Raw genomic sequence first — 25,238 nt, forward strand, 5'->3', positions numbered from 1 at the left:
CCACTCCAGTATTCTTTTTCTTTTCTTTTCTTTTTGGCAAATTTGATAATTTATCTATGGGGGAAAAAAAAGCTAGTTTTGATGAGAAAAAAAAGTTTACTCCTTTCCTTGTAAATATAAAAGAAACTCAAAAGGAATTTTAAAGGTAGTATGTCAGAAAATACAACAGTAAATCATAATGTAATTCTTTTCAATTAAACAGACAATTTGAACACATGTGTTAAAATACTTTTCAGACTGAATATATTTATCAGCCTATATGATCTGTTGTTCTAATTGGATTTTGATTTTTTTAACCCAACCTTTTATAAGAGCTATCACATCTAGAAATGAAGAAAATAAATTAGATTCCCTCTCCCTTCCCAAAATATATTAATTTCTAAAGCATGAAAAGCTATATATCTTATACAAATTAATCAGTATTTTTACAAATGGATGACATTATGCTGTACTTGTGTTTAAGTACTACACAAGAATATATGTATCAGTTGGGTATTTTCAGTCTAATTAGCCTCTTAAGTTATTTAACCCTGATAAATATATAACTGGTAAGTATTTTGGTACTTAACTCATGAATTGTAGAGAACAAGAAGCAGTATATTACAGTAACAGAGTTTGTATTTGATAATTACTGTATTGAAAAAAATCTCTTCTATGAACTCTGTGATTAGTTTTGCAGTTGGTCACTTGTAGCAGATCCTTGACTTGATTCTTCCATATCCATGCTTTTTCCAGCCACAGTCTCTGACATTTCTTCATCCCCCTCCTCATCATTTCAGTCTTTTGAGATCAGTTCAGTTCAATCACTTAGTCGTGTCCAACTCTTTGCGACGCCATGAATCGCAGCACGCCGGGCCTCCCTGGCCATCACCAACTCCCGGAGTTCACTCAAACTCATGCCCATCAAGTCAGTGATGCCATCCAGCCATCTCATCCTCTGTCATCTCCTTCTCCTCCTGCCCTCAATCTTTCCCAGCATCAGGGTCTTTTCCAATGAGCCAGTTCTTCCCATCAGGTGGCCAAAGTATTGGAGTTTCAGCTTCAACATCAGTCCTTCCAATGAACACCCAGGACTGATTTCCTTTAGGATGGACTGGTTGGATCTCGCTGCAGTCCAAGGGACTCTCAAGAGTCTTCTCTAGCACCACAGTTCAAAAGCATCAATTCTTCAGCACTCAGCTTTCTTCACAGTCCAACTCTCACATCCATACATGACCACTGGAAAAAATTAATTTGAGATTAACTGTCTAGCTAATTTAATAGTCAGTCCTTCACTGTAGTGAAGCTTCCTTTTCATTTCAAACTGTCACTTTTTTCCTCCTTCTACGGGTGAGAGGTCAGTATCCTCATCTCCACTGCTTTCTGGTTCACTAACTTGATATCAGATATGCAGATGACACCACCCTTATGGCAGAAAGTGAAGAGGAACTAAAAAGCCTCTTGATGAAAGTGAAAGAGGAGAGCGAAAAAGTTGGCTTAAAGCTCAACATTCAGAAAATGAAGATCATGGTATCTGGTCCCATCACCTCATGGGAAATAGATGGGGAAACAGTGGAAACAGTGTCAGACTTTTATTTTGGGGGGCTCCAAAATCCCTGGGGATGGTGACTGCAGCCATGAAATTAAAAGACGCTTAAAAGACTTTCCTTGGAAGGAAAGTTATGACCAACCTAGATAGCATATTCAAAAGCAGAGACATTACTTTGCCAGCAAAGGTCCATCTAGTCAAGGCTATGGTTTTTCCAGTGGTCATGTATGGATGTAAGAGTTGGACTGTGAAGAAAGCTGAGCACCGTAGAATTGATGCTTTTGAACTGTGATGTTGGAGAAGACTGTCGAGGGTCCCTTTGACTGCAAGGAGATCCAACCAGTCCATTCTGAAGGAGATCAGCCCTGGATTTCCTTGGAAGGAATGATGCTAAAGCTGAAACTCCAGTATTTTGGCCACCTCATGTGAAGAGTTGACTCATTGGAAAAGACCCTGATGCTGGGAGGGATTGGGGGCAGGAGGAGAAGGGGACGACAGAGGATGAGATGGCTGGATGGCATCACTGACTCGATGGACATGAATTTGGGTGAACTCCGGGAGTTGGTGATGGACAGGGAGACCTGGCTTGCTGCGATTCATGGGGTCACAAAGAGACGACTGAGCCACTGAACTGAACTGAACTTGATACTTCGGTTCGGAGCTTTCAGCAGCAGCTGCTGCAGTTCATTTCCGAGCTAAGCTCTCTGGGGTCAGGGCTTCAGCGGTTTCTGAATCACTCAGTGGATCTTCCTCATCACCCACCATACTGTGAGAAGGCGTGCTCGGCTATCTTCACTAAACCCTAGGCTTCGTGTGCTGGATGAGGTCGCCTGGATGTTCATTCCATCCCACTTCTGGGACCTTTTACTCAGCTCTTGTCAACACTCGCCGGGCTGTTCGGCCGAGGCCGCCAGAGAGGAGGTCGTAGAGCTCTTGTTCTTCAGGAGCCCCTCGACAGCCCGCTGCGAGGCCCTGGAGGCCGCCATTGCCCGCGGCTCCGCAGACACTCGCCAGGCGCCCGCCGAGCCGCCGGGGCCGGAGCGGCCGCACCCGCCGGCGCGGAGACAGCCTCCACACTGTCGTCCCACACGAGCCTCCACACGAGGACTCGGCCGCTCCGGCGTCGTGGCGAGCGGCCCTCCGCGGGCCCTTGGCCGGCGGCACGCTCACCCCAGCCGGTGGAGAGGAGCAGCCTAGGACGCAGCGACGCCGATGCTCCACGTCAGTCCTCTTGCCTCGGAAACCGTGTGGACAGAGGACCTTGGCGGGCTGCAGGCCATGGGGTCACAGAAGAGCCAGACACGACTGAGAAACTAAACAGCAACCACATTGCAGGAGAGACCGTTTAAATCAACAACGTAAAGTGCTTCGTGAATATATTGCTGCTGCTGCTAAGTCGCTTCAGTCGTGTCCGACTCTGTGCGACCCCATGGACAGCAGCCCACCAGGCTCCTCTGTCCACGAGAGTCTCTAGGCAAGAACACTGGAGAGGGTTGCCATTTCCTTCTCCATCGTGAATATATTATTATCTCGCTAACTCTCTTGAGTAGTCTCACTTGACCATTTAAAATTTAAATTTGCATCATTAGTTGATAAATGTACACTTAGTGACAAGTGTCGGAGAAGGCAATGGCGCCCCACTCCAGTGCTCTTGCCTGGAAAATCCCATGGACGGAGGAGCCTGGTGGGCTGCAGTCCATGGGGTCTCGAAGAGTCGGACACGACTGAGTGACTTCCCTTTCACTTTTCACTTTCCTGCACTGGAGGAGGAAATGGCAACCCACTCCAGTGTTCTTGCCTGGAGAATCCCAGGGACGGGGGAGCCTGGCGGGCTGCCGTCTATGGGGTCGCACAGAGTCGGACACGACTGAAGTGACTTAGCAGCAGCAGCAGTGACAAACATAATTATAAAACTAAAGTTGTGCAGCTGAAAGAGCAGTGCTTTTTTATACTCATCCTCTGCCAGATATTTCAGGTTCACTTAGCGCAATTCCAATTCATTTGTTTCAGGTACTACCACACGTTAGAGGTTGCTGCTGCTGCTGCTGCTGCTAAGTCGCTTCAGTCGTGTCCGATTCTGTGCGACCCCACAGACGGCAGCCCGCCAGGCTCCCCTGTCCCTGGGATTCTCCAGGCAGGAACACTGGAGTGGGTTGCCACTTCCTTCTCCAATGCAGGAAAATGAAAAGTGAAAGTGAAGTCGCTCAGTCGTGTCTGACCCTCAGCGACCCCATGGACTTCAGCCTACCAGGCTCCTTCCTCCAGGTGATTTGCCAGGCAAGAGTACTGAAGTGGGGTGCCATTGCCTCCTCCAACGTTAGAGGTTACAGGTCTATAATTCCTCGGTGTCTTTAACAGTTTATATTCTGTCCTATTTCCACCATGCGTAACACTTTGAGATGTAAAAGGTAGAAATGATTAAGAGATATCATTGTTTTTATTTGCAAGCATTATCATGGACGCGAGAGGTATTTCAGGAGCAGTGGTAATAGGGAATCCAGTGTTCATGTCCCTAGCTTAGTGGTCATTAGAGGTAAATCTTTTTTGCAATGCCAAGACTGAGAAATTTTTATCCTGCAGACTGTGGTTAGATTTCCTGATTCCTGGATCCTGGTAGAGTTGAAATGAGTAATTGAGGTTGCAGCTTCTGTATTTCTGGCTTTTGGATTTAAGAAAAGATATGAATTTCCTTGGAAAGCTAGTTCTGTGCTGCTATTCTGGTAATCAATCCAGGAAGGCCAGCCTGGAGCCTTCATTTTTAGCCATTCCAAAGTATTTGTAAGTATCTAATTGCCTTATTAGATCTCTTTCTTTTATATTAGGTTTAATGGTTCAAAATATATGTAAACAAGTTCTGACATAGCTACATAGATTATCAGGTCCTACAGGATATGGTATATCATGATTTTAAACACTCGTCTTCTTACTGCTCTTAATCAAGCAAATAATCTTCTTCAATTTTTATTTTTATTTCTTTTTATGGAACTGATCAGCATAATAGCTTCCTTATATTTTGTTTTTAAATAATTTCATCCACTACTCAATAGGAGCCATGAATATGAAAATGTTTTTGTACATATAAATAATATAAAGAATATTATGCATTTGAAAATGTGTACAATATTCTAAGATAAACATTTTACAAATGTCTTCAAATAGACAACCAGTAGGGGCAAAAAATTTTTCTAGTAAAAAAAGTTTACAAAGAAGTGTTAGTAGCAGCTGGCCTAGGGAACATTTGCAAGAACATTTGTGCATTTAGACTGGGCCAAAAAAACATTTGTTTTGTCATAATTATTGAAATAAACATTTTAATTTAGGTAGAGTTTGAGACCAAAACATGTGTCTCCAAATAAAATAATATTTAGGAAATAAATACTCTTGTAAATCTGTTTCTTTACAAGGCAAATATATTTTTTAGTTTTTGACAGTGCAGGTGGTAAGGTATTTAAGTAAGGTGTGGGTATCATTCTCCATGCTAGAATAAAGGACTCAATGTTTTCCTTTCCTGCAGTGTTTTCCTTATCTTCACTACATTGTAGGAAAAAATGATTCAATGCAAATAATAGATAATAAAGTTATAAATAAGATGGATATTTATTATTATCTTCATTGAAATGTATTTCTTAAATGTAGTAAAGGAATCTAAACTCGCTCCACTCATAGTGTTCTGTAAATGTTGGGATATAAAGGACTTTTGATTATATAATATAACGTTTACAACTGTGTTAAGATCTTAAGTTTAGTTACATTTCAAAATACATGTATATGGTTTTATAAAGTATGTCTGCCTATTATATCTATGTTACTTCATGTCATCTGAGGACATTTAGCATATTAGAGCCAGTGCAAGCTGTCTTCTTGGAAGGTGGCTCTTGGAGCTGAATGCATGGTTGATTTCCTTAACATGGTAACTGTGGATGAAAGCCTTACTGATTAACAACAATATGCCTTAGGAGAGCACGTGAATGTATATGATGGTGGTGGTTTAGCTGATTTTCCAGCCTGGATGATCTCTCCATTGATGTAAGTGGGTTTAAAATCATCTCTTGGCATTGTGCTCCCGTCAGTTTCTTCCTTTATGTTTGTTAATATTTGCTTTATATATTTAGGTGCATATATGTTTACAAGTTTTACATCTTCTTGGAGCAATTGCTTTATCATTACATAGAGTTCTTTCTTGCCTCTTGTTACAGTCTTTAAGTCAATTTTTTCCAATATAAATGTTGCTATCCCAGATTTTGTTTCATATTCATTTTCATAGGAAACCTTTTTCTATCCCTTCATTTTCAGTCTATATGTATCTCTAACACTGAACTGAGTATCATAGGCAGTATATATATGTGTGTGTGTGTGTGTATCCATTCAGCTAGTCTGCGTTTTTGATTGAAACTTTATTTACATGTAAAATAGTTCTTGATGAAGTGAAGTGAAGTCGCTCAGTCGTGTCCGACTCTTTGCAACCCCATAGACTGGGACCTACCAGGCTCCTCTGTCCATGGGATTTTCTAGGCAATGGTACTGGAGTGGATTGCCATTTTCTTCTCCAGGGGATCTTCCCAACCCAGGGCTCGAACCCAGGTCTCCCGCATTGTCGACAGACGCTTTACCGTCTGAGCCACCAGGGAAGTCAGGTAAGTACTTATTGCCTTTTTTTTTTTTTTTTCCCATTGCTTTGGGGTTGTTTATGTAGTTGTCTCTTGCTGCTTTCTTTTTTGGCTCTCTTCCCTTGTGATTTGATTACTATTTTAGTATTATTTTGTATTCCTTTCCCATTTTTGAAAAATATAGATTATCTATTATAGATTTTTCTTTTGCGGTTACTTTGAGGTTCATATTTAACAATGGTTATAAATACATAAATTTATTTATTTTAGGTTGATGATCTTTTAAGTTTGAATTTATGCTAACAGCCCTGTATTTTTACTGCCCGTTCCCCACAATGTTTAATGGTCTTGAAATCATATTTTTCATCTCTTTGCTTACATCCCTTTATATTCCTATTTACATCCCTCAACTACTTACCGTGGATGTGGATGATTTTACTACTTTTGTTTTTTAAATGTTTTACTAACTTTATAAGTGGTTGAACTGTTACCTTTACTATATGCTTGCTTTCATAAATGAGTTTTTTTTCTCTTGTAATTTTCATATTTCTAGGTGTTGTCTTCTCTCTTTTGAGTTTGTGGTGAAGAATGCCTTTGAAGGAAAGCGAGGCAGCCATGGAGGCAGAGTGCTACTGCTGAGTCACACACAATGGAGGGAACAATCACTGTAGCCTCTCTCTCCCCACACACCAGTGCTGGCACTTGGTAGAGAAGACCCCAGAGATGATGGCCTTTTGAGTGCCCGCTGTGCTAAACAAGAGAGAAGAAACTCAGCCCAAGGGGGTGGGGTTTGAGCACCTGATGCACTGATCAATAGAGAAGGACCAAAGGACCAGCCAGGGACGCCGGCCGTCAGACACTAAAAAAAGCTTCTGACAGTGCCAGACCTTCTGCGCCCTTGGACACCAGCTTCCCTGTGCACTGGGTTTTGTCATGGTCCCCACAATCCAAGCAATCACACCACCTCCACACTTGGTCCTCGCTGGGGCAGAGCTGCCAGAGGCTAGAAAAAAGTCTGTAAAGCACCATGCCTCCTGTGCCTGTGGCTGCAGGATTCCCTGCATAACCAGTACTATCAGGGTCCCACGATCCAAGCAACAGCATCGCCTCCACAACTGGTCCTCACTGGGGCAGAGCTGCCAGGGGCTAGGAAAAACCCTAAAAGCACCATTTCTCTTGTGCCTGTGACTTCCAGCTTCCCTGTGTACCTGGTACCACAATCCCTGCATAATGGGTTCCTCCAGGATCCCTGCAATCCAAGCAACCACACCACCTCCACAATTGGTCCTCACTGGGGCAGAGATGGAGAATGCTAGGAAAAACCCTAATAGGACCATGTCTCTTGTACCTGGGGCTGCTTCCCTACATACCTGGCACTGCCGGGGTCCATACAGTCCACGTTGCTACACCACCTCCATGTCTGGTCCTTGGTGGGACAGACACCCAGCCTCCAGGGCAGCCTCAGGAACAAATTCCTGTGGATGACCCACAAGCAGAGATGGGAATAAAGCCACAGTTGAGCTCCAGGGACAGAGTGGCTAAGGAAATGTGTAGTTATTTGCAAGAGGACTTTTCAGTCTTGACCCATTCACACAAGTTACTGACATCATAGGACCCAGAAGGGAAAAATGAGGACCATAAATCCAGGGGCTTCATTCTTCACAGATTTTTCCATCACATATGCTTACATCCACATTCTACCACCACCACCAACAGCAGCAAAGTTTGTGTATTCATTGGCTAGAAAATATGCAGAGAGTTCCTAAGACATGTTCATTCTTCATCTTCTTCAATCTGGATGGCACACTGAGAGCTTCAGAGGAAGAATTCAAGAGGTAAGAGGTAAGATCTGACTTTTGAATGTAATTTTTAATTCCTGTTTAAAACAAAGCTTTATGTTTCTTCACGTTTCCATTAAAATTCAAATATACAAGAGGTTTGATTTCATCTGCTATATGTCAAAAGTTAAAATTATCTGATAGCCACAACAAAATCATTTTCACAGTCATTTTTTGTGTTACAAATGCATTTCTAATAACTAAGCACATATTTAGAATTAAATTCAAAAAGTGAAGCAGTTTAGCATAGATTATCTTAATTGCTTCTAACTGTAATAATGCTTACCAATTTTATAGTTGAGAAGCTAAAGCTCAAAGAGCTTATATTTAATAAGTTCTAGAGTTTATATTGAAATTTTGTTAAGTGTGTTTTTTTACTCGCAACACTTTAGAATCCTTCCCATAATGCTGCAAAACAGAAAGCAACTGGGTTGTTTCCATTTGTGATTTCCTAATACAAAGTGCTTGAACTGTCATTTTCCATTAAAGGAAAATAATTTTTTTCTGTTTTTATTTATTCACATTGTGATTTATCACAGTACTGCTAAGTCACTTCAGTCGTGTCCGACTCTGTGCGGCCCCACAGACGGCGGCCCACCAGGCTCCCCCGTCCCTGGGATTCTCCAGGCAAGAACACTGGAGTGTGTTGCCTTCTCCTTCTCCAATCACATTACTAGAAGCTATCAATTGCTTCTAGATAAAGTCATTTTTTTGTATTATAATCATCAAGAAGTTTTCCATTTTAAACACAGTATGTAAAAATAGTTCTTAAAGGTCTTACATGCATAGACACTTAAAAAATTAGATATTCTAACACATGGAAAATCTCGTATGTGAACTAAAGAGAGAAATTCAGTAATAAATCAACTGTTCGTTGTTATATATTCCTTAGAGTTTAAAATATTTTATGTCTATCCATTGATTGTCCAAGTCAAATTTAAAGGAAATGGATTATGTCTTCTGCCTTCTTACTTTCTCCAAACCACCTCAAGCACTGTTACATACATAATTGTTAAATGAGATTTACAGATGTTTATAGATATTAAAGTTGACCTGCACTCCATTTGCCAACCATGCATAGAGGATGCAGTTCTCTATTTTAAATGCAGTGAATTCCATGGCGTTTTATAACCACTCTGACTTTTTTCCCCTTAGTCTCCCTTAGCTGGTGCCAGTAATTTATCTTATGAGGTTCAGAGTCTTCTGTGATGAAGTACTTATTCCCTAGGAAAGGTGACATGTGGATTTATATTCTTTCTAACTTGTAAATGTATTCTCCGAGAGCTTTTGGGAGGACAGATTTGATAAAGTGATTGAGCGCACCTGGGCTGAATGGAAGTCTAAAAATGCAATATATGTGTGCCAGAGCTGTGAAATGAGCAAAAAAAAGTCAGGAAAGAATGTTTAAAGGTTTAAATTTTTTTCTACTTAAAAAAAATAATTTTTATTGGAGTATAGTTGATTTATAAGCCATGTAAGTTTCAGGTGTCCAGCAAAGTGAATCAGTTACACACACACACACGCACACACACACACACATATATATATATATATATATATATGTGCCCACTTTTTTTAGATTGTTTTTCCATATATTGAGTAGAGTTCCCTGTGTTATACTGTAGGTTCTTATTAGTTATCTATTTTATATATAATAGAGTCTATATGTCAATCCCAATCTCCAAGTTTATCCCTCAAAGTCTTCCCCCTTGTTAGCCACAAGTTTTCTTTTTTTTTAATTTTTTTTAATTTTTATTTTTACTTTATTTTACTTTACAATACTGTATTGGTTTTGCCATACATTGACATGAATCCACAAAGGGTGTACATGCGTTCCCAAACATGAACCCCCCTCCCCCCTCCCTCCCCATAACATCTCTCTGGGTCATCTCCATGCACCAGCCCCAAGCATGCTGTATCCTGCATCGGACATAGACTGGCGATTCGATTCTTACATGATAGTATACATGTTTCAATGTCATTCTCCCAAATCATCCCACCCTCTCCCTCTCCCTCTCCCTCTGAGTCCCAAAGTCCGCTATACACATCTGTGTCTTTTTTGCTGTCTTGCATACCGGGTCATCATTGCCATCTTTCTAAATTCCATATATATGTGTTAGTATACTGTATTGGTGTTTTTCTTTCTGGCTTACTTCACTGTGTATAATCGGCTCCAGTTTCATCCATCTCATCAGAACTGATTCAAATGTATTCTTTTTAATGGCTGAGTAATACTCCATTGTGTATATGTACCACAGCTTTCTTATCCATTCATCTGCTGATGGACATGAAAAGAATAAAATACTTAGGAATATATCTACCTAAAGAAACTAAAGACCTATATATAGAAAACTATAAAACACTGATGAAAGAAATCAAAGAGGACACTAATAGATGGAGAAATATACCATGTTCATGGATCGGAAGAATCAATATAGTGAAAATGAGTATACTACCCAAAGCAATTTACAAATTCAATGCAATCCCTATCAAGCTACCAGCCATATTTTTCACAGAACTAGAACAAATAATTTCAAGATTTGTATGGAAATACAAAAAACCTCGAATAGCCAAAGCAATCTTGAGAAAGAAGAATGGAACTGGAGGAATCAACTTGCCTGACTTCAGGCTCTACTACAAAGCCACAGTCATCAAGACAGTATGGTACTGGCACAAAGACAGAAATATAGGTCAATGGAACAAAATAGAAAGCCCAGAGATAAATCCACACACATATGGACAACTTATCTTTGACAAAGAAGGCAAGAATATACAATGGAGTAAAGACTATCTCTTTAATGAGTGGTGCTGGGAAAACTGGTCAACCACTTGTAAAAGAATGAAACTAGATCACTTTCTAACACTGCACACAAAAATAAACTCAAAATGGATTAAAGATCTAAATGTAAGACCAGAAACTATAAAACTCCTAGAGGAGAACATAGGCAAAACACTCTCAGACATAAATCACAGCAGGATCCTCTATGATCCACCTCCCAGAATTCTGGAAATTAAAGCAAAAATAAACAAATGGGATCTAATTAAAATTAAAAGCTTCTGCACAACAAAGGAAAATATAAGCAAGGTGAAAAGACAGCCTTCTGAATGGGAGAAAATAATAGCAAATGAAGCAGCTGACAACTAATCTCAAAAATATACAAGCAACTTATGCAGCTCAATTCCAGAAAAATAAATGACCCAATCAAAAAATGGGCCAAAGAACTAAGTAGACATTTCTCCAGGGAAGACATACGGATGGCTAACAAACACATGAAAAGATGCTCAACATCACTCATTATTAGAGAAATGCAAATCAAAACTACAATGAGGTACCACTTCACACCAGTCAGAATGTCTGCGATCCAAAAATCTGCAAGCAATAAATGCTGGAGAGGGTGTGGAGAAAAAGGAACCCTCCTACACTGTTGGTGGGAATGCAAACTAGTACAGCCACTATGGAGAACAGTGTGGAGATTCCTTAAAAAATTGCAAATAGAACTGCCTTATGACCCAGCAATCCCACTGCTGGGCATACACACCGAGGAAACCAGAATTGAAAGAGACACATGTAGCCCAATGTTCATCGCAGCACTGTTTATATTTTTTGTCTCTATTAATTCCCTCTCATTCTCTCTCTGTCTCTCACTCATCGCATACATTTTTTATGAATTCACAAAATGAACATCAGCATCAAAATCTGCACTTAAGGGGGGCATAAATAAAGGTGACTTCTAATTGTTGAACTCACTGCTGGTTTTGATTTTCACAAATTGAATGGCATATCACATACTAATGGTCATTTGCTTACTTAGATTGGCATCCATATTAAATTTGGAATTTCACTGAACCATTTTTGTGAAAGACCAAAACTGCTTCTGTGGCATACACAAGAAACTGGGTCAGGGTTGGATACTACATTCTTCTATGTATGAGTAGAAGTATTTGCTGTTCTCTTTTTTCAAGGACCTCTGATGCAGTCTTAAAGTATTTCTTTTTAACCTACCTTTTCACACTTCACCATCTAAGTATAAATCATCTGTGCATTTGTGTGTGTGTTGAACATTCCTGTTGTATATACATTCATTCATAATTCTGAAACAGTACAGCATATGCAGTAATTTGCAATTATAAAGTATTCTTTTACAAGAAAGTGTAGGGAAACTGGAGTTCACTCTCGATGGTGCATTTTTTTTTAAACCAATTTGATGCAGAGCCGAGCAGTAATGAGTTGAACTAATGAGCTTCCCTGTAGTTCAAATGCAAAGTGACTACTTTTAAGGAGAAAGAATGTTAGTCACATTTTTCCCTGACCATCTCTAAGAGAGTTCAGTCCTTTTATTTTACCAAATGAAAATTGAAATCCAGTCTGGAGGAAATTTACTTCCACCTTTCCTCATTGTAGCTTGGAACAACTTGCTCCATTTGTCTCTGACAGCTTAATAAAAAGAAGGATCCTCTGAAAGGTAAAAACACTGAAATGAATTATTCCTTTGCAATTTCAAATGATAGCATTAGAGTGTTTTGTTCTTACATGCCATTTTTCTTCCCTGGAACTTAATTGTGTTGCTCCTTTACCATTTATCCATCTGTCACCGTGCACACTTTGTACAATGGACACCTCTCTTCAACATTTACAGTAACATAAGCAACAGCATTTAAGTGACTTGCCAGAACCACAGCCACTTAGTTGTCAAATCTTTATTGAAAAAACAAATAAACATGATTTCCAATTCTGTGCCCATAAATTACATTGTGTAACCTAATAATTGAAGGATCAATTTGTTTTTAAGTTGTGAAAGGCGCTAGTAACACTTGGCAAAGCACTTACTCTCCACAGTACCCATGTTGCCTCGATACTATAGACTAAAAATGCTTTGGCTTTATAACAGTTCGGAAGGGATAGCATTCAGTAGAAACTTTACTCTTTTTGTATTTTTTTAAATAAGAAATCTCAAATTCTTTTTTATCTTGACAGGATTACCTCTAAGGATGCTGCTGGAAAAGCAGCAGTTAAATAGAATCCTCAGGCCATACAATTTTTCAACCGCCCAGGCCCTGAGGGTCGGCCAGGTTGCCCTCTGCTGCCAGTACCCTCGGAGCCAGCGGTCTTCTAGTCCTGCAATGAGGAGGTCTTAGCCTCGCCTATTCCAGGGCCCCTGCCTTTGTTGTGTGCGCATACATCCTTTTGGGGTCTGTGTTACACAACCCAGGTAGCTCTTGAGGAAGAATTTCATTCCCCTGGGGGCCAGGCTCAGGTGAATGGCCCCCTCGAAGTTATCCCAAACTTCTCCTGTCTGACATGCGTGATGATCATGTCGATGTAGATCAACCAGATATCCGTGTGGCTTTGGGTAGATGGCTCAGCATTTTTCTCAAAAATGGTTTTGACATACTCTGCAGCCCCCAGGTATACTCTTAAATTTTGAATTTTGATCTTTTCCCAGGTTGGCAATATGCTCATGATGCTGGGCAGCAGCACCCCAGCTCCCAGTCAGCTACAATCATGAGGATGAACAACCAAAGGACAAGCGTTCTGTACCTAGATGGCCATTCTGTGTTTCACTTAGGTACGGTTTCAGTTCAGTCACTCAGTCCTGTCCGACTCTTTGCAACCCCGTGGACTGTAGCCCACCAGGCTCCTCTCTCCATGGAATTTTCCAGGCAAGAGTACTGGAATGGGCTGCCATATCCTTCTCCAGGGGATCTTCCTGACCCAAGCGTGGAACCCAGGTCTCCCACACTGCAGGCAGAGGCTTTACCATCTGAGTCACCAGAGAAACCGGATATATTGGATACATATATGTTAATGAGTGAAATATTCTCTTCGGTTATTGATCTCTTTATCATTATATACTGTCCTTCTTTGTCTTTATCAACTTTGTTTTAAAGCTTGTTTTGTCTGATATGAGTATTGCTATCCTTTCTTTCTCCTTATTTCCATTTACAGGAATGTCTTTTTCCATCCACTTACTTACAATCTTTGTGTCTCTTTCATCCTAAAGTGAGTCTCTTGTAGGCAGCATATTGTAGGTTCTTATTTTTTATTCATTTTGCCACTCTATGTATTTTGATTTGTGCATTTAGGTCATTGGGATTTACAGTAATTTTTGATGTTTGTACTTATTGTTATTTTAAATCCTGTTTTCCAGTAGATTTTGTAGTTTTTCTTTGTTCATGTCTTCATTTTGTTTTTCCTTTTGTGGTTTAGTGGTTTATTTTGTATTATGCTAGAGTTCTTTTCTTTTTGATTTCTCTAAATATATTGTGTGTTTTTGATTTGTGGTTACTCTGGTTTATAGGCACGTTAACCAATAGCTATATTTACCTGCTTTACACTGACAGTCATATAAATTCAAACACATTTTTTAAAAATCTACTTTTTTTACTTCTCTCTCTCATATTTTGTGATTATTATTCCTATTTTTAATTTTAATTTTTATTCTTTTGATATTAATGTAGTCATAATTGCTTTTACAAGTTTTCAGAATATTTCTAATCTAGTTGCCAACTAATTTTTAATGATCTTCAGTTCTTTTATATATTTGCCTTTCTATTGTAATTTTCCCTTTCTTATACATTCTTGCTACCTTGATAGGTTTAGTATTGCTATGCTCTTTTAGTATTGTTTTCTATATATTTTAAGTTAAAAGCAAGTCACTAGATCCTGTCCACTCTCAAGGGAATGGGATTGCATAAGAGTTTGTATAATAAAAATCTAGAATCATTAGAGCTATCTAAAACTCTACCAATGAGGCAAAAATAAAGACTTTGTCAGTACCTACTTTTCTGCCCCCTCCCCCAATTTAATCAGTTAAATTAAATTAAAACTTAAAACATACCTCATGAATTATGTATAATAAAGCAAATGTAAAAGGGGTTTTAAAATAGAAATGGTAAAAGTATTTCAAAACCAGAAGAAGGAAAAGAAATTAATAAGACCAGAGCAGAACTTTTTGATGCAAGAGAAAAACTACATTCTTCTGAATACCTGTATCAAGTATGAGTTCAGACATTTTATATAAATTATAAAATGAATAGAAATGAACATGAAAACATAAAATCTATATAAAAGACTAATGTTATAAATTCTGGATTAACATATGTTCATTTTCATTAAAAATTATTTGAAATTGAGTAATTCAATAGCATTAAAAATTAAAGGAAACAGATATCACCTTTGCTGATAAAATAAGAAGTAAAATAAAACTGAGTTTAATATGTAATTCAATAATTTTTGGATTTAATTGACCTGGAAAGAGTTTGCAAGCAGTAATAGTTTTAATTATTCATGAAGTGAATACATGCATAGATATAAAGGTGCATATGGAAAAAGAGAGGACAGCAGTTTCATGAAAATACTCTAAAACATGATAGTTAATGTTACATTTTGTTACCTCAGGAAATAACCCTGGCTTTTTTCAACATCCAAAAGACATGATACAGAGCCAATAGCAATTACCCTTGTACTTTTAATACTATTTCAGATGAATTTGTCCAACATATTTCAGATGAATTTGTCCCATCTGCCACTTTATCATCCATTTACTGGTTTGACAAATGTTTATTGAGTATCAGGCACTCTTTTAAACATTTTTCTATGTACTAATATTGAGCTTGCATTTGTCTCATGTGTACACGTTGCTTCTTGTACACCATCAAGAACAGAAACTGTAAAGTAGTTAAAATTATATTCATACTATTTTATCTTTATATAGGTTATATTCATATCCATGCCTAAGTACTTTTACTTACAAAGTAAGGAGCTCTGTTTTAAGTATCATATTTTTAGAACTGAATATACAGCTAAACCTAAAGTAAAGCCAATAGATTATGTGCATCTGAAAAACTGCTGGGTTCAATTCATCCCCAAGTTCATGTACTGTCTAGCACTAGCACAAATGTTTAGTTCTTTCAAACAGTAATTTATGTATTAAATACAAATGCCTATAAAAAGAAATGTCTACTTCTACTTTTAGCCAAGTTAACTACATCAGAGCTTTATAGAGATTGAAACTGTAGGCAGTAGCTTAATGGTGTATATATACAGAAAGGATTTTTTTAAAATATAGGTACAGAAATAAAAGCTTTGGTCCCCAGTTAGACACAAAGAGACAGAGAATAAAGCAGAAAAGCTGTCACATGCTTTCTTGATCAGCTAGAATAGCCTTAGCAAACCTACACAAAGGAAGAAGCAACCAAAGAGAAATGTCTTGAAATTGAGGAGGAGAATTGTGTATAGTCATGTGGGAATCATGTCTAGGGACTACTTTACAAAATAAATCATCTATATTTTGAAACCTTGTTGTCATTTAATAGCAAGAGGATAAAACAACCCTAGGATAATGTTTACTGCCTCCTTTTATAATCTACAAAATGGATTAGAATCAATCTGAATATTCTTTGGAAGGACTGATGCTGAAGCTGAAACTGCAATATTTGGCCACTTGATACAAAAAGCAGACTCACTGGAAAAGACCCTGATTCTGGGAAAGACTGAGGGCAGGAGAAGGGTGTGATAGAGGATGAGATGGTTGGTTCTATATGAGATGGTTAGGGATTGAGCAACATTGTTTCAGTAGATGGAAAATGAGACCAGAAGGGTATGAAGGAATTAAGACTTGTTTATAAATTATTTGGAATTTGAAGAAAAGAGGGTAATCTAACAAACTTTATTTTGGATAACTGAATAATTAGTATGATATATACATGCAATTCAGGAGGAGGAAAGTTTTGTTTTGAGTAAAGATATGTTTAAAGCATCTGAGAATCATGCAGTTGGTTACTGATCTACAAGAAACCAGAAACACCATCTGACTCATGGAATAAAAAAGTCTACTTAATGATACAAGCCTTGGGAATCATTATCTGAAGACATGGATGAAAATACATCCACCATTAGAGTATAAAAAAAGTAAAAATCTATGTGTAGAATTCTGAAATATACTTATCAGTAGAAGATTGTACTAAAATGACTGGAAATTTAGAGGAGAAGAAGAGCATATGATGTCATGGATGACGATAGACCTTCAAGAAATATGGTATGATTAATAGTAACAGATGTCATTAAGAGTAAAATCAGAAAATATACCATAGTTACTAGTGAGAATCATTACTGGCTGTGATAAAAATGTCCCTAAACAGCTAACTGCACTGGTAGTCTTAAAACAAATATAGAAATACATATTACTGAAAAAAAAAACATAATTGTAAATCAAAGGAGAAAAATTGAAGAATAAGATTTTGAAATGATGATAGTAAAGATATAAGGAATTCACATAGGCTGACATTTCTATGTAATTCATGTAAGCAATGTATGTAGTCATTCAAACCATATGAGAAATAACAACATCAACAAAAGCCTGAGAACTACAGAGCTTCATTCAAACCTCATAAGAAATAAATACCTGAGAGACACAGCTTCAGTTTCACAGATATAGAAAGATCCAGAGTTGCTTAAGTTCACCCAACTGGTAACTGACAGAACTAGAATTTTAACCCACATAGATTTTTAGCCTCTACACAACACTCAATCTTGCCACATCTAGTCCATGGGATCGCAAAAGAGTCAGACAAGACATCTGCTTGTGAGTGGAAGAAGTAATTGGGCATGTTCTATTATTTTATGAATCTTCAAAGAGTTCAAGGATGTTCATGATGCTTTTTTTGTTAAGTAATTTTAAAGAATATTCTAATAATCAGTAAGACAGTTCAGTCACTCAGTCGTGTCCAACTCTGCGACTCCACAGGCTGCAGCACGCCAGGCCTCCCTGTCCATCACCAACTCCCGGAGTCCACCCAAACCCATGTCCACTGAGTCGGTGATGCCATCCAACCATCTCATCCTCTATCGTCCCCTTCTTCTCCTGCTCTCAATCTTTCCCAGCATCAGGGTCTTTTCAAATGAGCATTTCTTTGCGTCAGGTGGCCAAAGTATTGGAGTTTCAGCTTCAACATCAGTCCTTCCAATGAACACCCAGGACTGATCTCCTTTAGGATGGACTGGTTGGATCTCCTTGCAGTCCAAGAGACTCTCATGAGTCTTCTCCAACACCACAGTTCAAAAGCATCAATTCTTCACCACTCAGCTTTCTTTATAGTCCAACTCTCACATTCATACATGACCACTGGAAAAAGCATAGCCTTGACTAGACGGACCTTTGTTGGCAAAGTAACGTCTCTGCTTTTGAATATGCTGTCTAGGTTGGTCATAACTTTCCTTCCAAGGAGTAAGCGTCTTTTAATTTCATGGCTGCAATCACCATCTGCAGTGATTTTGGAGCCCAGAAAAATAAAGTCAGCCACTGTTTCCACTGTTTCTATTTGCCATGAAGTGATGGGACCAGATGCCATGATCCTAGTTTTCTGAATGTTGAGCTTTAAGCAAACTTTCTCACTCTCCTCTTTCACTTTCATCAAGAGGCTCTTTAGTTCTTCACTTTCTGCCCTAAGGGTGGTGTCATCTAATAATCTGACCAGCATAAATCCATGTGTGCTGCCCAGCTATATATTTTAGGGTTGTTGTTGCTGTTGTTCAGTCACTAAGTTGGCTCCAACTCATTGAGACCCTATGGACTGCAGCATGACATCAGTTTGTGATGCCCATTGTAAAGTCATGTCTTGTGTTGCTGAAAAAGTATGTTTGCTATGACTTGTGTGTTCTCTTGGCAGAATTCTGTTAGCCTCTGCCCTGTTTCATTTGTACCAACGCCAAACTTGCCTGTTACTCTAGGTATCTCTTGGCTTCCTACTTTTGCATTCATATCCCCAGAAAAGCAAACAAATTTGAGTCAGTGGTAGTGAGAGGGATGAACCTAGAGCCTGTAATACAGAGTGAAGCAAGTCAAAAATGGAAAAATAAATATCATATATATGTATATATATATGTATATATATATATATAGAGAGAGAGAGAGAGAGAGAGAGAGTCTAGAAAAATGGTATTGATGGAGCTAATTACAGAGAAGTGGAGACGTAGAGAAAGGACATGTGCACACAGTGGGAGAAGAGGGTGGGAACTGAGAAAGTAGCCCTGACGTATATGCACTTGTAAATAGACAGCTAGCAGGAAGTTGCTGTGTAACACATGGTATCTGGTGCTCTGTGATGACCTAGAGGGGTGGGGCGGGGGAAGGGAGGGAGGCTCCAGAGGGAGGGAAGATACGTATAGCTGCAGCTGAACTGTTCTGTAGTACACTGTACAGCAGAAACCAGTAAAACATTATAGATCAATTTTCCTCCAATGAAAGAAGTAAATTAAAAAATAAAACAACATTGTGCAGAGGGCTTCTGAAAGACAAAATTTATCAATGACCTAAAAAGAAGTAAATCTGTCAACATCTTTTGTTTTCCTGTGAAACTTCACTTTGCGTAGATGTTTCATATTTTAGGCATGAGAATAAAGGATTTCTGCACAGCTCCTTAGCATCTGTTTCTAAAAGACTCTTCTATGCTTACTTTTACTGCTGTTTTTAAAATCATTGGTGCACACAAACAGGTACTATTTTTAGGTGTATATTGTGGGCTAAATAACAGTTCCCCAAGATATCCGTGTCCTAATCACCAAAACCTGTGATTGTTACTTCATGTAATAACTGGGATTTTAGAGATGTGATTCAGGACCTTGAGATGAACAGCTTATCCCATATTAGCCAGGTGAGCTCTAAAGTTAATCACAGTAGTTCTGTAAGAAGGAGGCAGAGGAGATTTGACTTCAGAGACAGAAGAGGAAAAAGTGATGTTATGATGAAATAGACTTAAAGATGCTATGCTGCTAGCTTTGAAGCTGGAGGAAGCAGTCATTAACCATGAAATGTAAGAACTGCTGCTCTAATTGTTAGAATAACCAAGGAGATGGATTCTCCCCTGAGAGCTTCCCAAAGGAACACAACCAGGCTGGCACCTTGGTTTTGGCTTAGTGAAACTGATTTCAGACTTCAGAACTCTTAGAATCGTAAAAGAATAAATGTGTGTTGTTTTGAGGTTTAAAAATACAATAATCTCAATAGATGCAGAAAAAGCTTTTGACAAAATTCAACACTGATTTATGATAAAAATTCTCCAGAAAATGGTCATAGAAGGAACCTACCTCAAGATAATAAAAGCCATATAGGACAAACCCACAGCAAATATTATTCTCACTGGTGAAAGACAAAGCATTCCCTCTAAGATCAGGAACAAGACAAGGGTGCCCATTCTCACTATTATTATTCGATATAGTCTTGGAAGTCCTAGCCATGGCAATTAGAGAAGAAAAATAAATAAAAGATATCCAGATTTGGGCTTCCCTGGTGACTCAGATGGCAAAGAATCTGCCTGCAGTGCAGGTGACCAGTTTCAATCCCTGGGTCATAAAGATCCCCTTGAGAAGAGAATGGCTACCTACTCTGGTATTTCTGTCTGGAGAATTCCATGGAGAGAGGAACCTGGTGGGCTACAATCTATGAGGTTGCAAAAAGTCAAATATGACTGAGCAAATAAGAGGAGAGGAGGTGATCCAGATTGGAAGAAGTAAAGCTCTCACTGTTTGCAGATGACATGATACTAAGCACTTTTTTAGACTGTAGGTCTTCTGATCATAATTTTTTTCAGCTTTATTATGCTTGAAAATATATTCAATCTACATATTAAAAAAAATTGTTGCTTAATATTTCTAGGTTGACAAATTTCTCTATGATACTTTAAAGATGTCTCTTCACTGCCCATTTGTGTGGATATTTTCTATAAGATATCTGTTGTCAATTTTATATTTGGTCCTCTGTATGTAAAGCATATTTTTATCTCTGGCTATCTTTTTTAGACTTTCATTTTTCATTATAATTTTTCAATTAATCATGCAATTTAACTGTGCAATTTAATTATTATGTGATACAATTGTTTTCATTTTTTACATGGGATTCATTAAGCTTCAGTTCAGTTCAGTTCAGTTGCTCAGTCATGTCTGACTCTTTGCAACCCCATGAATTGCAGCAAGCCAGGCCTCCTTGTCCATCACCAACTCCTGGAGTTCACTCAAACTCACGTCCATCCAGTCAGTGATGCCATCCAGACATCTCATCCTCTGTCGTCCCCTTCTCCCCCTGCACCCAATCCCTCCCAGCATCAGGGTCTTTTCCAATGAGTCAGCTCTTCACATGAGGTGGCCAAAGTATTGGAGTTTCAGCCTCAGCATCAGTCCTTCCAATGAACACCCAGGACTGATCTCCTTTAGGATGGACTGGTTGGATCTGCTTGCAGTCCAAGGAACTCTCAAGAGTCTTCTCCAACACCACAGTTCAAAAGCATCAATTCTTCGGCACTCAGCTTTCTTCACAGTCCAACTCTCACATCCATACATGACCACTGGAAAAAGCATAGCCTTGACTAGACAGACCTTTTTTGGTAGAGTAATGTCTCTGCTTTTGAATATGCTATCCAGGTTGCTCATAACTTTCCTTCCAAGGAGTAAGCATCTTTTAATTTCATGGCTGTAGTCGCCATCTGCAGTGATTTTGGAGCCAGGAAAAATAAAGTCTTGCCGGGAGCCAGCACAGGAGATCCCACCCATGACAAGGTCATGTGGAGAGGCCTGATGGGCAAGGCGAGTCAGGTCTCAAGGGGTCCTCTGTCTGAGCATCTACCCTGAAACCATAATCTGTCTGTTTACTGTCTGCTATACTATAATCTTCTGACATTACCACCTTTCTCTGGAAAAAGTTAACTTAGAGCTCCAACAGTCTCCTGCATATAAAAAGAATGTCTTGGCTTAAACCCCTCTGATAGCTTTCTAACTTACCTGACCAGTCTGCCCGGACTTTTACAACTTGTGATTGTTTATGGCCCGCAACCGAGAGAGGCAGGAAGCTTAAAGCATCTTAAAGATACAGAGCCTTTTTTAAAAAAGCTAAGAATTATATTGGTAGAGGGTTTTCACTGTTGAGTCAATGATTGCTGCCAGGCCTCCATATTCTTTATCTTTTAGGCACCTGAAGGATATTAATCAATGTAATCGGGATATAGAAAAAGGACTATAGTAGTTTTGATGTTAGCAACACTAGACTTTTGAGTTAATTACTTTTCTCTTTGTTATAAATCACTGTACTCCACTTTCTTATTATAAATTGTTGTGTCCTTGCTGTGTAAGAATGTAACTTTATTTAATGCTTTCTGAGAGTGGCACCAGACTTTGGGAAGAACAACACTATTAAGGCAAATAAGTCTTCTGGTTGACAAACCCTTATCAGAAAAGGGCCATAAAATGTTAATTGGCCTTCTGGCCAGAAGATGATGTAAATCACCTAAGACTTGTGTATACAACTAGGTATGCAGAGAGAAAGCCTGGTCTCGATAAGACTCAGGGCTGCTGATGCTGCATAATTTTGTATTATCCATTGATCTCTGTGTAAAATCAAAAGTATAAAAGGCCTTTCTGGACAATAGAGGATGGACCAGTCACTGGAAAGACTGGTTTCCCCGTGTCTTCTTTACTCTATTTTCAGGCTGAATTCCCATCTGGGGCATGGAGGCTCTCCGAGTCTACTTACTTGCCCTGGCTTCTAAGACCCACGAGAGAGGGAGTCTAAGGTGGGGCACCCTCTGCTATTCAAATGGGTGCCGGTGGCCTAACATAGCTGGTGCAAGTTCCTTATCTTGGAACTTTATTGGTTTTCCACGTAAACCAAGTTATTCAGCATCTTTTCCCCACTAAATCATCCTACTGTACTATTTCTTCCTAATCTCTCTTTATATTTCTAAATAAGTAAGTTTTTCCTCGCCACACCGTCCCTGCTTCAAATTACCTTGGATCCACTGGGGCTATGCCCCGGCAAAGTCTGACACTGTTTCTACTGGTTCCCCATCTATTTCCAATGAAATGATGGGAACAGATGCCATGATCTTCGTTTTCTAAATGTTGAGCTTTAAGCCAACTTTTTCGCTCTCCTCTTTCACTTTCATCAAGAGGCTCTTTAGTTCCTCTTCACTTTCTGCCATAAGGGTGGTGTCCTCTGCATATCTGAGGTTATTGATATTTCTCCCGGCAAGCTTGTGCTTCTTCCAGCCCAGTGTTTGTCATGATGTACTCTGCATAGAAGTTAAATAAGCAGGGTGACAATATACAGCCTTGATGTACTCCTTTTCCTATTTGGAACCAGTCTGTTGTTCCATGTCCAGTTCTAACTGTTGCTTCCTGGCCTGCATACAGATTTCTCAAGAGGCAGGTCAGGTTTTTCATCTCAAAAGAGCTCATGTTCCATTTGTTGTTGTTCAGATTTTGGATATCATCTTTATCATTATTTTCAGAAGAAAAGCAGCCCAATTAACAGCTTTATGTAATTTTTAGATTGTTATTATGGGTATAATTGATTATTCAGATATGTATCTATTAGTTTATATTTTATAAATTAGTTTTACTTGTTCTTAGAATATAAAAAATATACTTACTTTCTATTTTCATGATGTACCTCATTCAAATCTAAACTATATTTTTCATATGTTTTCATCATTACTGTCATTATAGATAGGTGCATGTGTTTATCTCTGGGCTTTCTATTTTGCTCTATTGATCTATATTTCTGTCTTTGTGCTGGGACCATACTGTCTTGATGACTGTAGCTTTGTAGTATAGGACTGTAGTATAGTAGTATATTTTCTGAAGTCAGGAAGGTTAATTCTTCTAGTTCCATTCTTCTTTCTCAAGATTGCTTTGGCTATTCGAGGGTTTTTTGTTTGTTTGTTTCTATACAAATTGTGAAATTATTTGTTCTAGTTCTGTGAAATATATCATTGGTGGCTTGACAGGGATTGTGTTAAATCTATAGATTGCTTTGGGTAGTATACTCATTTTTACTGTAGTATACTTTGGGTAGTATACTCATTTTCCAGTCCACAAACATGGTATATTTCTCCATCTGTTTGTGTCATCTTTGATTTCTTTCATCACTGTTTTATAGTTTTCCATAGGTCTTTAGTTGGTTTTAGGTTTTATAGGTCTTTCTTATAGGTTTTATATAGGTCTTTTGTTTCTTTAGGTAAATTTATTCCTAAGTATTTTATTCTTTTTGTTGTAATGGTGAATGGGATTGCTTCATTAATTTCTCTTTCTTTTTTCTCATTGTTAGTGTATAGGAATGCAAGGGATTTCTGTGTATTAATTTTATACCCTGCAAATTTACTATCTTCACTCATTAGCTCTACTAATTTTCTGGTGGTATTTTTAGGGTTTTCTATGTAAAGGATCATGTCATCTGCAAACAGTGAGAGTCTTACTTCTTCTTTACCAATCTGGATTCCTTTTATTTCTTTTTCTTCTCTGGTTGCCGTGACTAGAACTTCCAAAGTTATGTTGAATAATAGTGGTGAGAGTGGGCACCCTTGTCTTGTTCCTGACTTCAGGGGAAATGCTTTCAATATTTCACCATTGAGGATAAATTTGCTGTGGGTTTGTTGTATATGGTTTTATTATGTTAAAGTATGTTCCTTCTACTTTCTGGAGAGGTTTTATCATAAATTGCTATTGAATTTTGTCTAAGGCTTTCTCTGCATCTATTGAGATAATCATATGGTTTTTATCTTTCAGTTTGTTAATATGGTATACCACATTGATTGATTTGAGAATACTGAAGAATCGTTGCATCCCTGTGATAAAGCCCACTTTGTCATGATGTATAATCTTTTTAATATGTTGTTGGATTCTGTTTGCTAGAATTTTGTTGAGGATTTTTGCATCTATGTTTATCAGTGATATTGGCCTGTAGTTCTTTTGTGTGACACCTTTGTCTGGTTTTGTTATCAGGGTGTTGGTGACCTCATAGAATGAGTTTGGAAATTTGCATTTTTCTAGAAGAGTTTGAGTAGGATAGATGTTAGCTCTTCTCTAAATTTTTGATAGAATTCACATGTGAAGCCCATCTGATCCTGGGCTTTTGATTGTTGGAAGATTTTTGATTACAGTTTCAATTTCCATGTTTGTGATTGATTTATTCAGATTTTCTATTTCTTCCTGATTCAGTTTTACAAGGCTATGATTTTCTAAGAATTTTTCCATTTCTTAAAATGTCATTACAGATATAGTTGATTTGTAATTGATCTATTAACATTTGTTAAATTGCTTACTTTGTATTTCTACCAATTTACTCTTACATGTCTAGTAATTTTTATCTATATATCATGGTACTATGTTGATTAGGATTAAAGTTTTATGATTGTTTGCTATTTAGTACAGATTTATATTTTGCAACTCCACAAGTTCTTAGAGGGACTCCAAATTTAAATTAAAAGGATAAAGGTAAA

The 25,238-nt window shown here is 38.3% G+C and overlaps 1 pseudogene; it reads right to left on the minus strand.

The window, feature by feature from the left end:
• On the minus strand, positions 653 to 2,514 carry LOC102170067 (annotated as a pseudogene).

The sequence above is a fragment of the Capra hircus genome, chromosome 14 (assembly GCF_001704415.2).
Source record: "Capra hircus breed San Clemente chromosome 14, ASM170441v1, whole genome shotgun sequence".
NCBI classification, from domain to species: domain Eukaryota; kingdom Metazoa; phylum Chordata; class Mammalia; order Artiodactyla; family Bovidae; genus Capra; species Capra hircus.